General features: G+C 46.8%; 2 long non-coding RNA genes across 3 annotated transcripts; both read right to left on the bottom strand.

The window, feature by feature from the left end:
• Positions 1-1,977, bottom strand: LOC111149696. 2 transcript variants are annotated; one of them, XR_002640773.1, is made up of 7 exons: positions 1,853-1,977; positions 1,529-1,572; positions 1,312-1,345; positions 1,060-1,096; positions 566-610; positions 301-331; positions 1-118 (listed from the first exon to the last, which is right to left on the bottom strand). It is a non-coding gene; the product is annotated as an uncharacterized LOC111149696 (long non-coding RNA). The 2 variants fall into 2 exon arrangements; XR_002640772.1 differs by having other exon boundaries at positions 1,529-1,569.
• A 3-nt stretch (positions 1,978-1,980) lies between these two features.
• LOC111149697 lies at positions 1,981-3,595 on the bottom strand. Its single transcript, XR_002640774.1, has 6 exons — positions 3,534-3,595; positions 3,131-3,183; positions 2,782-2,874; positions 2,504-2,554; positions 2,130-2,164; positions 1,981-2,004 (listed from the first exon to the last, which is right to left on the bottom strand). It is a non-coding gene; the product is annotated as an uncharacterized LOC111149697 (long non-coding RNA).
• Positions 3,596-13,356: the final 9,761 nt, after the last annotated feature.

Below are 13,356 nucleotides of genomic sequence, written 5' to 3'. Positions count from 1 at the left end.
AACAATAAAGGTTAAACTTTTATTGAGAAAGGCTGAAACAACTGTATGCTCACTTCTACTAGGTTGTACAAAAAATGACCTGAAAACTTCCTTTTGATATCCCTGAAGAACTGGATTCCTGTAGTGGGGGGAGAAGAAAAAAAAAAAAAAGGTGAATTTTCTTTCTAGGTAATAATGTATGTAATATGTTCGGCCTACCCTTTAAACAAGTTCACCTTAAAAAACCTGCCTCCAGGCATACCTTTTCTGCTTATCTTTCTCTATTAAATTCTAAACACCAGTATTTGAATAGACACTAACCTAGGATACAGGCCTTGTTCTTTCTTCAGACCTGGAAAACAAATACATTCAATTTCAAAAAGAAATTTATCACTCTTTCCCATATTTAGAAACCCCTTATGATCCCTCAGACAGTTCCTTCTGGAACAAGTTTCCTCTTTTCCCCCAGCCAGCCCCAGTGGGTTCACCTTTACAGGCTCTGGGACTAGGACAGGAGGTAGGACATGTGACTGTTTCTTCACTGGGAAGTTCTAGTTTGGGCCACCCTGCACCTACATTTACTCACCTCTGACTTCAGACTGGAGCCCAGCAGAAAAATGGCTCAGGGTTCCTGCAAAAGAATAATTGAGAACTAAGCCTCTCAATCATCCCTAGGGGTCTCTACTGCTTAGAGCAAAGGCGTTATCTGTAAAGGCTTTGGGAGTTTCAGCATGCATATTTTACAGTAACCACCAGGCAGCCCACGGAACCTCCTACTGGCTTAAATGCCACTTGATAAAACTTTCCACGGCTGTCACTTCATTCTAAGACAAGCTCACAGCTCAGAAAATACCTTTCAGTCACAGTGATCAGACTGGGGCGGTATTGAATTCATCACTGGTGAGGGGGAGCTTGTCGCAGGTGGTTCAGAAGGGTCAGAGACAGGACTCTGCAGTAAGCCAGTCATGTCTTCTTACGGCTGCCCAAGAACAATGCCACCCCACACCCACACCCACACCCCCAAAAACACCTGGCAAATTTTATACAGCAGCTAAAAGACAGTGTTACAAAGGCATTTACCTCAAGTCACTCTTGGGCTCCACATAAGGTACTAGCCCTGAAACAATTAAGACCAGAGTCAGTAACGCTTACCTCCAACAAAAGTTGTTCCCACTTAAAATTATCATTCCTAGGAGAATCAGACTTCCGAGTCTCAACAGCAAGTCATCAGCCGAACGAGATTCCATGTAAGTCATCATGCATTTAGGCCCTCAAAAGGCTATTTTTTTTCTACCTGATATGCTCCACATACCACATATATAAACAACTCACCTCTGAACAAGCACGCACGTTATGGTAACAGCACCTAGAAAAAGACCAAAGTGTAGGTGTATAAAAAGCCCTTCCACACACAGCATCCCTCTGCTCCTGCCTTCACCAGTTTCTCAGGTGTTCACTTATTTTCATTGTGTAAGTCATAGTGAGCTAGTTTGATTCATCACGGAAACTGCCTATTTGGGGCATGAACCATAGACATTAATTGACTAACCTGTTAACTCTGGAGGCTTTGGGGGAACACACAGGAACAAGCTGCTTATGAATGAGAAGATTACAGAATTAGTAAAGGATCTATAACAGCCAAGTCCATTCTAGCTATGGTTAACAGATTTAAGCTAAGAAAATGCTACTGACAGGCATATGCTGTACCTCAGACAGTTCCTTATGGAACAAATTCTCATCCTCTCTCCCAGCTAGCCCCAGTGGGTTCACCATTACTGGCTCTGGGGCTATGACAGGGGTAAGACAAGACGCTTGCTCTCCTCACTGGCACATACTCTGCCAAGCCACAACCACTGAAGTTACAAGTACTCACCATCCTTAACACTTGCCAGGAGTTCAACCCTGGGCAGAATCTTGAATGAACATCTAGAGGATGTTCAAGGGACCCCTGACTGGCTCAGTCCATGCAACATGTGACTCTTGAGCTCGAGGTCATGAGTTTGAGCCTCACGTTGGGAATGGAGTCTACATAAAATAAAAACAAGTCTCTGGTCAGAACAACAAAAACCACCACGATGATAAAAACCATCCTTTGGATACTGAACTCATATATATGCTTACTTATCACAGTACTGTCAGAAGCTACTTACCGTAGAACAGATGAATGTATCACCATCAGGACAACCTGCAAAAGGGGAACAAATGGTTATCTAAAAATACAAAGTGGAATAAAGTTTCTTCGTTAACAAAAACTGCCATCAGAACTCTAACATGCTATGAATTGTCGCACCTCACAGAGGATCAGCGTATCTATTCAAATCATCTGACAGTGCCAAGGGTGAGGGAGAGCACACCCTCCCAAGAACTGTACTGTTGGGCTGCTCTCCCTCCACAGCAACATCATTCCCAGAGGAACAAGCTGGAAGGAGCAAAAAGGCAACACGGCTCCACTGGCCATTTGCTCTCCCGGTTGTAGGCAAAACCGGAGAGGACACTCCAATCCCCCATTTGAACAGTTAATTACCTGTATTCACCCAGGCAGACGGTTGGGTTCCTCAGGCCTAGTGATGAGATGCTAGAGCAGAAAAGACAGGCATTATGATGTACCGAAGAAGAGTCGCTCACAGACCCTTGAGTACTCCTGGCCCACTACTCAGCAGGAAGATGACATCACTTTTTTAAGTTCAGCCATATGCTTGTCTTTTTTATGTTCATCATTGAGTGGTCAGCACAATTTGGAGGAGAGCAAACCCCATCAGACCTCAGGCCCACCCACACCTGCAGAAATCGCCTCATACCCACCTGGAACATCACAGTGAGGCCTAGTTTGCAGGGATCACGTGATAGGTCTTGTCTCACCCTCAAACCTCTAGGGTCTTTAGAGCCGAACCGCATCTGAAAGAAACCGAGGAGCACCCCTCACTTAGTGCTGTACCTTGCAGCCCGTCTCACGTTCGTGCCCTAACACTTCCGCGCCGAAACCCCACACGTCTGCTGCAGGGTGGTGCTGCTCAGAGTTTTTATGTTTTCTCCACTGAGCCATCAGAAAGAGAGAGTTCAATTTAAGTATCATCCCCGTAGCACACCCCAGGGCGCCTGCGTCAGCTGCACAGTAGAGAAACAGCGGGAAAGGATGACCACAAACACCTACCCACGCAAGTCGGCTCTTCTCCATTCTCCAGCGTTCAAAGGTGCGCCTGAACCCTGCAGACAAAGGGACATTAAATCAACACCCGTGACTTCACGTTCGCTTTATCTTCCGGAGCTGCGACTGTGCTGGGCTTGGGCTGTGCAAGGCCCGTCTCCTCAGAGAGTCTTATCCTCACGGAGCTCAGTACAGGTCTGTGAAAAGGTTCTCATCACAGAGAGGGCCGCCGCCACGGCCCGCCGTCGCCATTTTGTCCTTTACAAAGCTCCACGGCGGCTCCGCAAATTCAAGGCCATGGCCAAGATCTTAACCCTCCCACGCCAACCAGTAAACCCAGCCTAACATGCTCAAGCGTGCTTCGCTCACTTGACTTACGAAAATAATGCAAAAAAACCCCCACACTTACCGCACTCCGTGGTAAAATGAGACCGAAGGGCCTCCGCGAGATACTTAAATAGCACCTCGCAGAGGCCCACGGGACTTGTGGGCGGGACTATAGCGGACGCAGGCTTATAGAAAGAGGGCGCGCGGGGGAAAAAAAAGAGAGGGCGCGCGAGCCCGGGGAGTTGTGGGTAGAGAATTCTAGGGAGGCGGGAGTGCCGTGCGCAACGTCGGGAGCTGGGGCGGGAAAAAGACGCGCATGCGCTTTAGGGAAGGGCGCGGTCGGCTTTGTGGTTATGGTTGGGGACTGTACCGCTATCTTTCTCTGGGATCAGGACGCCGAAGCCACGGCTTCGCACCGGTGGTGGGCGACGCTCTGCCTCGGTCACCGGTGCCTGCACCCACTGACCCACCCACACACACATACACACACACCCTAAACCGGTGTGTAGGCTCTGCCTCCACGGATCCCGAACCTCCTGAAGCCTCGACCGGTGTCATCTTGGTCCCGCGCCTGCCGCCCAGCGCCCATTCCAGGGCCGGTGCGCAGGGTTTCTGTGTAGCGGGTGCCCGGGGGGAGGTCCTTTGTATGGAGCCATTTTGGTAAAGTGAATCAGGCTGTAAGTGCTCCGTTTGAGTCTTCCGACAGGGTCTGATTTTTCCTGAGCTGCCACCTATGACCTGCTGTCATTGGAAGCTTGGCTTGTAGTTGAGCTAATATTCGCTATCCTTGGAAGCACCGTTTTAAGCACACTACACGACTTGATTACTTTAGTTCTCCCAAATCCCAAGATAGCCCCATAACTAGCCCCATTTTATAGATACGGGACCCTAGATGAAAAGAGTTCTTACAGAGGGGCTTGCAACTCTCACCTGATCCTCAAGGTGGTTCCAGTCACCTCTAGACCATTCGGACCAACTAGCTTGGTTCATCAGCAATTTGTGGTAAGTAGTCGGTGTACTTGCCGGTTTCAGAAACATGGACTAAGCTCTGACTGTGTGATCCTCTGTGTAACCTCACCTAAGACTGCAACCCCGGGCAGGAAGCTATTAAGGTAATGTTACAGGTGAGGAACGTGAGGTCTACGGAGGTTAAGTAACTTGCTGCGTATTATCCATTTAAGAGATAATCAGAACCAAGCAGTCTGCAAATCCAGGTTGTCTGATTCCATGCCCGCACATCTGACCTTTGGCTTTACGGCTCTCATCTTTGAGTTACTGCTCAAGGTAGTCAGGGAGCAGGCAAATGCACAGGAAACAAATGGAATGATCCCAAGGTTCTGTTTCTCAGTCTTCCCCCCACCCCATTCCCCAGGAGGCTTAAGAAGACATTTCCCTCTCCAGTCCCACTCATGAAATTTTAATACCACTGGTATGCTGTATATTTGCTTATGTACCATGGCCCTTTGAAGGGCCAGAAACCTCTTTAATATCTAAGATTTTTTTGTCTCTCCCCCTGCCAAACCAATTGTCACTCTCAGGGCAACAGTGTCCCTATGTGTGTCCCAGGGTACCCTAACAAGTATTCACAACTGAGAGAATTCCAGCTTGAATACATTTAGGGACTGAAATAAATTTATTTATTCAGCAAATATTAATTGCTTGCTCAACTACATGGTTGAAAAATTATAACAAAGTATATAGAAGATGCGGGGGTAAATGACTGACTCCGTTGAAGGAGTTGGTGATTCTTGATCTTGGGGTCCTGAATTCAAGCCCCACGTTCGGTATAGGAATTACTTAAATAACTAAAAAAAGCCCGAAGTATTTTACATATGTGTGTTTGTGTGTGTGTGTTTTGTGTATGAAACAGTTAGACTATGAACAATTCAGAAGGTCCACACTAGGCAGATAGGATATAGAGGGGTTGTGTGTGGAAATGGGAGTTGGGAAATGCTTTATGGAGTGCCTAGGCCTCGAAGAGTAGATTAAACAGACTACAGGGGTGGGGGTAGGTGGGGATTCCAGTTAAAATTTGAGCACAGGGAGCACCTGCATGGCTCAGTCGTTAGGTGTCTGCCTTCGGCTCAGGTCATGATCCCAGGGTCCTGGGATCGGGCCTTAGGTCTGGCTTCTTGCTCAGCGGGGAGCCTGCTTCTCTCACTCCTGCTGCTGCTCCCCCTGCTTGTGTTCCCTTTCTCGCTGTCTCTCTGTCAAATAAATAAATAAAATCTTAAAAAAAATTGAGCACAGGCTTGGAGCTGCAACGGAAAGGAAGTGTATGAGTGTAATTTATGAATGATGGGCTGGAGGGGAATCGTAGAATATAAAACTGGAAAAGATTTCCTGGGGAAGGCCAAATGAGGAGGGTCTGGAATGCAAAGATTATATGAACCGTAGATGATGAGGGGAAAAAGATGAAAGTTTTTGAGCAGGGAGGTGATAGGAAACTGAGAGATAAGATGGAGACAAGGACATTAGTTAGATTGTCCGAGTAGTTTAGGCAACAGGGAAGTGGATTCTGTATTAACAAGTGTACTGGCAATGGGAATGGAAAGAGGGGATTTAAGTCCGGGATCTCCAACTGACATATGTGCAGATATGTAAATAATGCCCCAAAGTGATATGAACTGGTGGGGCCAGTGGCAAGCTAGGCCACTTTTTAGCCCAGTTGGTTGTTGCGTTGCTAAAATAGTGTTTCTGTGTGAAAAATCTAACCAAGAGGATCCAGAAATCCAGAACTGTATATTAATTTGTCCATTTTATTTTATTTTATTTTATTTTATTTTAAGATTTTATTTATTTATTTGACAGACAGAGATCACAAGTAGGCAGAGAGGCAGGCAGAGAGAGAGAGAGAGAGAGGGAAGCAGGCTCCCCACTGAGCAGAGAGCCCGATGTGGGGCTCGATCCCAGGACCCTGGGACCATGACCCGAGCCGAAGGCAGAGGCTTTAACCCACGGAGGCACCCCGGCGCCCCTAATTTGTCCATTTTAATGGCTGCCATCTAGCCTGGAAATTTTAAGCATGTTGTATAAGGCAATCCAAATATGCCTGTGGGTCAAAGGTAGCCTAAGTGTGAGTTTGCAGCCTCTTGTGTCGTGACTAGAAGGTGGGGGATGCCGAAAACTGGTGGTTCTATTTGGAAGCTACAAAGGGGTTAAAGGGAATAAGCACTAGACAAGGCAGTGTTCTTGGCCATTGAAGATCACAGGTGACATTCAGTAATATTTATTCTGCCAGTATTTATCTGTTGAACACCTGCTAGGCGTAGGAAATACAACAAGGAACAAAGCAGACAGTCCCCTCTGCTCCCTTGGAGCTTCTTTTCTGGTGGATGGACACAGAGGAACAAATGATGTGTCAGGTAGAGTGGAATGCTGTGGTAAACGTGAAGCAGGGAAGGAGAGAGGGAGTGCTGGGATCAAAGGGAGAAACTGTCATGTCACTCAGACAGAGAGGGTCTTCCTGACTTCCTGATGAGGGGGATGTTTGTGCAGGACGCTGAAGGAAATGGAGCACAGTACCACCTGGGGTAGAGTGTTCCAGGGAGAAGGACGGGAGGGCTGGGCTCTGCTCACTGACTTGTACGTAACATAACAGGTCATGAGTAGGGTTTTTTTTTAAAGATTTTATTTTTTTGACAGAGAGAAATCACAAGTAGGCAGAGAGGCAGGCAGAGAGAAGGGGGGAAGCAGGCTCCCTTCTGAGCAGAGAGCCCCATGCGGGGCTCGATCCCAGGACCCTGAGATCATGACCTGAGCCGAAGTCAGAGGCTTAACCCACTGAGCCACTCCGTTGCCCATGAGTAGGATTTTGGAAACAGAACTGGGGAGATTTTGTGTATGTCAAGGGGAGACTGAAGTTTGGTGGAAATAACGCAAGTTTCATTATCCACGGAATAAATGAACACTGAATTTTTTTTTCCTTTGGATAAGAAAGGAGATTGTTCTGGAAGTGAAGAATGTAGTAGTCATATTAAATGAAACGTGTGTGTGTGTGTGTGTGTGTGTGTGTGTGTGTGTGTGTGTAAATACATTTATGTGGCCAGAATCAAAGGCTTGGGTGTCAAGAAATGAGAAATGGGAACAGTGAGATGAAACAATTAGCAGAGGGTGTTAATGTTATTATATTAACATCCGGGGCTCGTGGGTGGCTCGGTTGGTTAAGGCTCTGACTCTTCAGCTCCAGCCATGGTCTCAGGGTCAGGTGTGGAGCCCTACATCCAGCTCCCTGCTCGGTGGGGAGTGTGCTAGAGGTTCTCTGCCTCTCTCTTTGTCCTTCCCCGCCCTGTGCTCTCTTTCAAATAAATAAACAAATCTTAGAAAAATATTAATATCCATTAACTGCTTCCCATGGCACCCAGGGAAGGTAGTATATATACTAAGTGCTTTATGTGAAGTATTACCTCAGTTCGAAAATAGTTTTTGGGTGCTTGGGGGGCTCAGTCAGTAGAGCGTGCAGTTGGGGGGTTGTGAGTTCAAGCCCCACTTTGGGTGTGGAAGCTACTTGGAAACAACGACAACAAAAATCTCATCCCTGGTTTACAGGTAAGAAAACTGATGGGCGCCTGGGTGGCTCAGTGGGTTAAGCCTCTGCCTTCAGCTCAGGTCATGATCTCAGAGTTCTGGGACTGAGTCCCTCATTGGGCTCTCTGCTTGGCAGGGAGCTTGCTTCCTCCTCTCTCTCTCTCTCTCTGCACCTACTTGTGATCTCTCTCTGTCAAATAAATAAAATCTTTAAAAAAAAAAGAAAAGAAAACTGAGTATTAGATCGTTACTCACCCAGGGACACAGAGCTACTGTGGTTGAGCTGTGATTCAAACCTGGTCTCTACTTTTGACCCTGTTAAAATTTTTTTTGCCTTTTTCCAAAAATTGGAGAGAGGCCAAAGTGATTGCTCGGCGTCCTTCTGATGTTGTAAAGTGAGCCAACACATCTTCGGGGTTATCTGATTTTCTAGGGAGTGTGTCCTTTTTTTGGACTTCCTATTTACTCTTGATTTGTTTATTTTATAATTCTGTGATATCCTTGTGTGACATTAGCCAGTTTTATTTTATTTTTGTTTTTTTATTAGCCCGTTTTATATCTACCTATGAACAAATTCATATCAGCATTCTTGACTGATGGATTCGAAAATACTCCTTTCCTAGAATTCTCCTTTGAACCAGTCTTAAATCTTATTTGTTCTCTCATTAGTAGGTTGCATAAAATCTTTCTTTTTAAAAGGCTTTATTTATTCATTTAACAGAGAGAGAGTGAGTGAGCACATATGCAGGGAGAGCAGCAGAGGGAGACAGAGAAGCAGGATCTCTGCTGAGCAGGGAGCCTGATCCAGGGCTCCATCCCAGGACCTGGAGATCATGACCTGAGCTGAAGGCAGATGCTTAACCAACTGAGCCACCCAGGCACACCTTTCCTGTGGTTTTTACAACAAATTTTATCTGGCTCCCTGGATCTGGTTTCCTCCCTTTTAATCAATCCATTCTCTACCTTATAGCAGAAAGATCTTTCCAAATAAAACATTTGTGGTCAGGTCTCACTTCTCAGCTCATAATCCTTCAGTGCCCTTCCATAGTCTTTAGGCTAAAGACCAGGCCATCAATATAGCTGTCAAGACCCTTGCTTTTCTTGCCAGTTTTTTTTTTTTTTTTTTAATTCCCCTGGTCCCTCCCCAAGCCTGATCCACCCTGCCACCCATTGTAACTCTTTTAGGTTCAAGATCATGCCTGTGGAAATCATCATTATATTCTTGCTGCCTGTAAGAATGCAAGACACTAAGAAGGACTCAGTATATTAGTTTATCTCCGTAAATTTCGAATGACCTTTTTCCAGCTCCAATTCATTTCGCTACAGGTGGAATGAGCTCCTTGCTTAGAGGTCCGTCGAGTTCGCTCAGGGAGCAACCCTGCCTCCAGGTGGCTACGAGAGGCACTGCCTCCCTAAAGGGAGGAGGAGGATATGCAAATAACCATGGCTTTGCTAGGAATTGGGAGACCGGCCAGCAACCTCAGTGGAGAAACGATCCAAGTTTGATAACAGAATTATCTGGATTGTGGTGAAGCAAGACCTTGGGAAGCATTAGCCTGGTTTCAGGGAGATGAGGATGTTGAAAAGTATAACGACGGGCACGTGTGCTGTGTTTGTAGATCCGAGGGAGGAAGGTTTGGGATGGAAGGGATGATGGAGGGTTGATACCGGTATTAGCGATTCTCGGCCTTTTGGCTAAGATCAAGTGTGGTATCTGTTCTTACCAGTTTAACATCTGATGCGTCCTCTATCTGAGAACAATGTATTCCACTGATTTTTGGAGTGGGAGCTGGAATGGGAGCTTACTTTGCGCACTCCACGCATCATTTCCCTGGTCCCTGGGTGTTTAACAGGGTTGATGTACTTGGAGTTGGATTAACCTCACATCAGGTGTCCGGCCTGGGAAGAAGAGCTACCACAGTGGGAAGGACAAAGAGAAATCTCTGAAACTGCCCAGTCCTCACTCCAGGGATGTCTTTTCTTCCCATTCTCTCCTTAACCCCTTGCACTCTGGCTCCGGTACTGGCCCCTCCACCAAGGCCACTACTGATCTTACTCACTTAATCCCAGAAGATACTTTCATCTTTTTTTTTTTTAAGATTTTATTTATTTGAGAGAGTGAGAAAGTGAGAGACAGAGCATGGGCAGAGGGGAGGGTCAGAGGGAGAGGGAGAAGCAGATTTCTTGCGGAGCAGGGAACCCGATGCAGGGCTTGGTCCCAGGAGCCTGGAATCATGACCTGAGCCGAAGTCAGACATTTAACCGACTGATCCACCCAGGCACCCCCTGCCCCCTTTTAAAGTAATCTCCACACCCAACGTGGGCCTGGAACTCAGGACCCCAAGACCAAGAGTCACATGGTCCGCCACGGAAGCAGTCAGGTGCCCCAATACTTTGTGCTTCTTGCCCTCTCAGTAGCATTTGACACTGTTGACCTGTCTTTCTTCCTGAAGTGCTCTCCATCCTTGCTTTCTGATACCCTGCACTCTCCTGGGTCTCCTCTTGCTTCTTGACCATTTTTCACTCTCCATCCCTACACGTTCTTCAGGGTTCTGCCCCAGTCCACTTGTTTTCTCACTCACTATGCTCTGCCTAGACCAACTTACCCAGAACCTTGGCCTCATTTACCATATATATGCTGCCATGTCCCCAACATCGTCTCAACCCAGGATCTCCTGAACTGCACACCTTTGTATCTAAGTCTGCCAGACATCTTCGCTGGGATGGCCCATAACCAGCTCAGCTTGTCCAAATCTGAATTCATCATCTTTTCCTACAAATCTGTTCCTTCTCCAATGGGCCATCTCTTGCTCAGTTGTCTAAACCAGGTGTGGTCATTATCTCCAGTGCTGATAAACCGTAAGTGATCTCCAGCCAAAGACTTCCAGGAACGTATTTGTATTGGAGCAACATGAGTTTATTGCTTGTTACAGTGAGGAGGAACACATACCATGGGAAACCACAGGGTGTCTCAGTAGGAGGCTGTTAGAACTTATTTTAGAATCTGGACTTGTGTTAGGTGTTTTGGGAGAGGGTTTAAACAAGTGAGGCTTTACTTTGGATTCGTTGCTTTAGGGAAGTGGCATCGTTTTATTATTGGGTATTTTTTTTTAAGGATTTTATTTATTTATTTGACAGAGAGATCACAAGTAGGCAGAGAGGCAGGCAGAGAGAGAGGGAGAAGCAGACTTCCTGCCGAGCAGAGAGCCTGATGCGGGGCTCCATCCCAGGACCCTGAGACCATGACCCGAGCTGAAGGCCCCCTGAGCCACCCAGGTGCCCCCTTATTCGGTATCTTAATAAGTCTTACCTAGAAGGAGGGAAGACCGTGGTCAGATGAGGCTAACCTATGATTGGTAAAGAAACAACAGTCACTCATATTAGCAGGATAGGGAGATGTTTGGATTTTGTGATGTGGGCAGTGTTCATGTCTTTTCTGTGTTCAGATGTGATTATCGGATGAGCTTATTTTGACTTGACCCATCATGATCAGAGTGGCCTTGTCTTATGTTGATGTTCTAAAATTATGTTCAACAGGAGAACACCAAGGCCTTGGTGTAAGTGCCAGGCCAGCTTCTAGACGTCAGCAGCTGCTTTTCTCCTTGTCAGTACCCTAGCTTAAGCCATTTGCCCCTGGATTTCTGCTGCAGATTCCCAACCTGGTTTCCTGGGTCTGACTTTACCTCCTCCTCCTTCTTCTCTCTCTCCTTCTTCTTCTTCTAGTTTATTTTTAAGTAACCTCCACCCAACGGGGGGCTTGAACGCACAACCCCAAAATCCAGAGTCCTATGCTCTACTGACTGAGCCAGCCAGGCACCCCTGACTTTACCCCCTTCTAATCCATTCTCCATATTATAGCCGGGGTAGTCTCTCTCTCTCTCCCTCCCTCCCACCCTCCTTCCTTTCCATCCTTCCTTCCTTCCTAAGATTTTTTATTTGAAGAGAGGGCTCAGAGGGAGAGAGAGAGAGGGAGAGGCAAACTCCCCGCTGAGCAGAGATCCCAACACAGGGTTTGATCCCAGGACCCTGAGACCATGACCTGAGCCAAAGGCAAACGCTTAACTGATTGAGCCACCCAGGTGCCCCCAGAATGATCTTTTTTTTTCTTTTAAAAAAGATTTTATTTATCTATTTGAGAGAGAGAGCATGAGCAGGGGAGAGGGCCAGGGGGAGAGGGAGAAGCAGACTCCCTGCTGAGCAAGGAGCCAGACACGGGGCTCTATCCCAGCACCCTACCATCATGACCTGAGCTGAAGGCAGACGCTCCACCCACCAACCACCCAGGTGCCCAAAGTGGTCTTTTTTCTTTCTTTTCTTTCTTTCTTTTTTTTTTTTTTAAAGATTTTATTTATTTATTTGACAGAGAAAGAGAGAGATCACAAGTAGGCACAGAGGCAGGCAGAGAGAGAGAGGGAGAAGCAGGCTCCCTGCTGAGCAGAAAGCCGGATGTGGGCCTTGATCCCACGACTCCGAGACCATGACCTGAGCTGAAGGCGGAGGCTTAACCCACTGAGCCACCCAGGAGCCCATTTTTCAGTTTTAATGTCACTTCTGCATTCCTTTCCTTGTGCTACTTGACCCATTAACCACGTCCCCGAGGGCAGAAATCGCATCTGTATAATTTATTTTATAGAACAAGGCATCTATTTTGTAGAACAAGGCATGACGCTGGAATTCACTGAACGCCTGCGCTGTGCTTTGAAGTAAGCTCCTGAAGAGGTTGTTAGGAGAAATACCTCAACTGTAGACCGCTTCTCGCCAAGGGCAGCTCTTCGAGGATGGAAGCAGTGTCTGCCCCCTCCTGGCAGCAAGAGGCACTGCCTCCGTTAGCGGAGAAGGCATAGGCAAATGAGCCGTGCTCTGCTGGGAGCTGGGACGAGGGCGTTCACTTCTGGGAAAAATTCAATTTGAGAACAGAATTTCTCAATTCTGCCAGTGGGAAGGTCTCCCAGGGAAGGATTAGACTGGTTTTTGGAAGAGTTGAGATGTGGAATTTTATCAGGGACAGCTTTAAGGCTCCTTTTATTGCCTTGAGTGAAAATTTGGGAAGCAAGTTCTGATGGGAAACTTAATTGTAGGTCGTTTTGGTTTTTTGGTCCAAGATCATGAATAGCAAGTGTTCTTATCATTTAATGTTTTGTAAATCATCTACCTGAGGGTACTTTATGAAGTGGATTTTTGGAACAGGGAGATTGAGTGGACGCTGGCTCCGTCCATTCCACAGACCAATCTGATACCCCAGTATCTCCGTGAATGGTATGGTTCTCCCTTTTGGGATAGTTGTCAGTTAAAGTGCAGACTGTCGGTACTCCACAGTGTCTTCTGGTTTTTGAAATAAAAAATTTAAGGTGAACCTGCTGTTTCCCCTCTTCCTTTCA

The sequence above is a fragment of the Enhydra lutris genome, unplaced genomic scaffold, assembly GCF_002288905.1.
Source record: "Enhydra lutris kenyoni isolate GAN:26980312 unplaced genomic scaffold, ASM228890v2 scaffoldscaffold22, whole genome shotgun sequence".
Lineage (NCBI taxonomy): Eukaryota > Metazoa > Chordata > Mammalia > Carnivora > Mustelidae > Enhydra > Enhydra lutris.
Note: the sequence above shows the minus strand (reverse complement) of the source record. Positions and strands in the feature narration are given on the sequence as shown.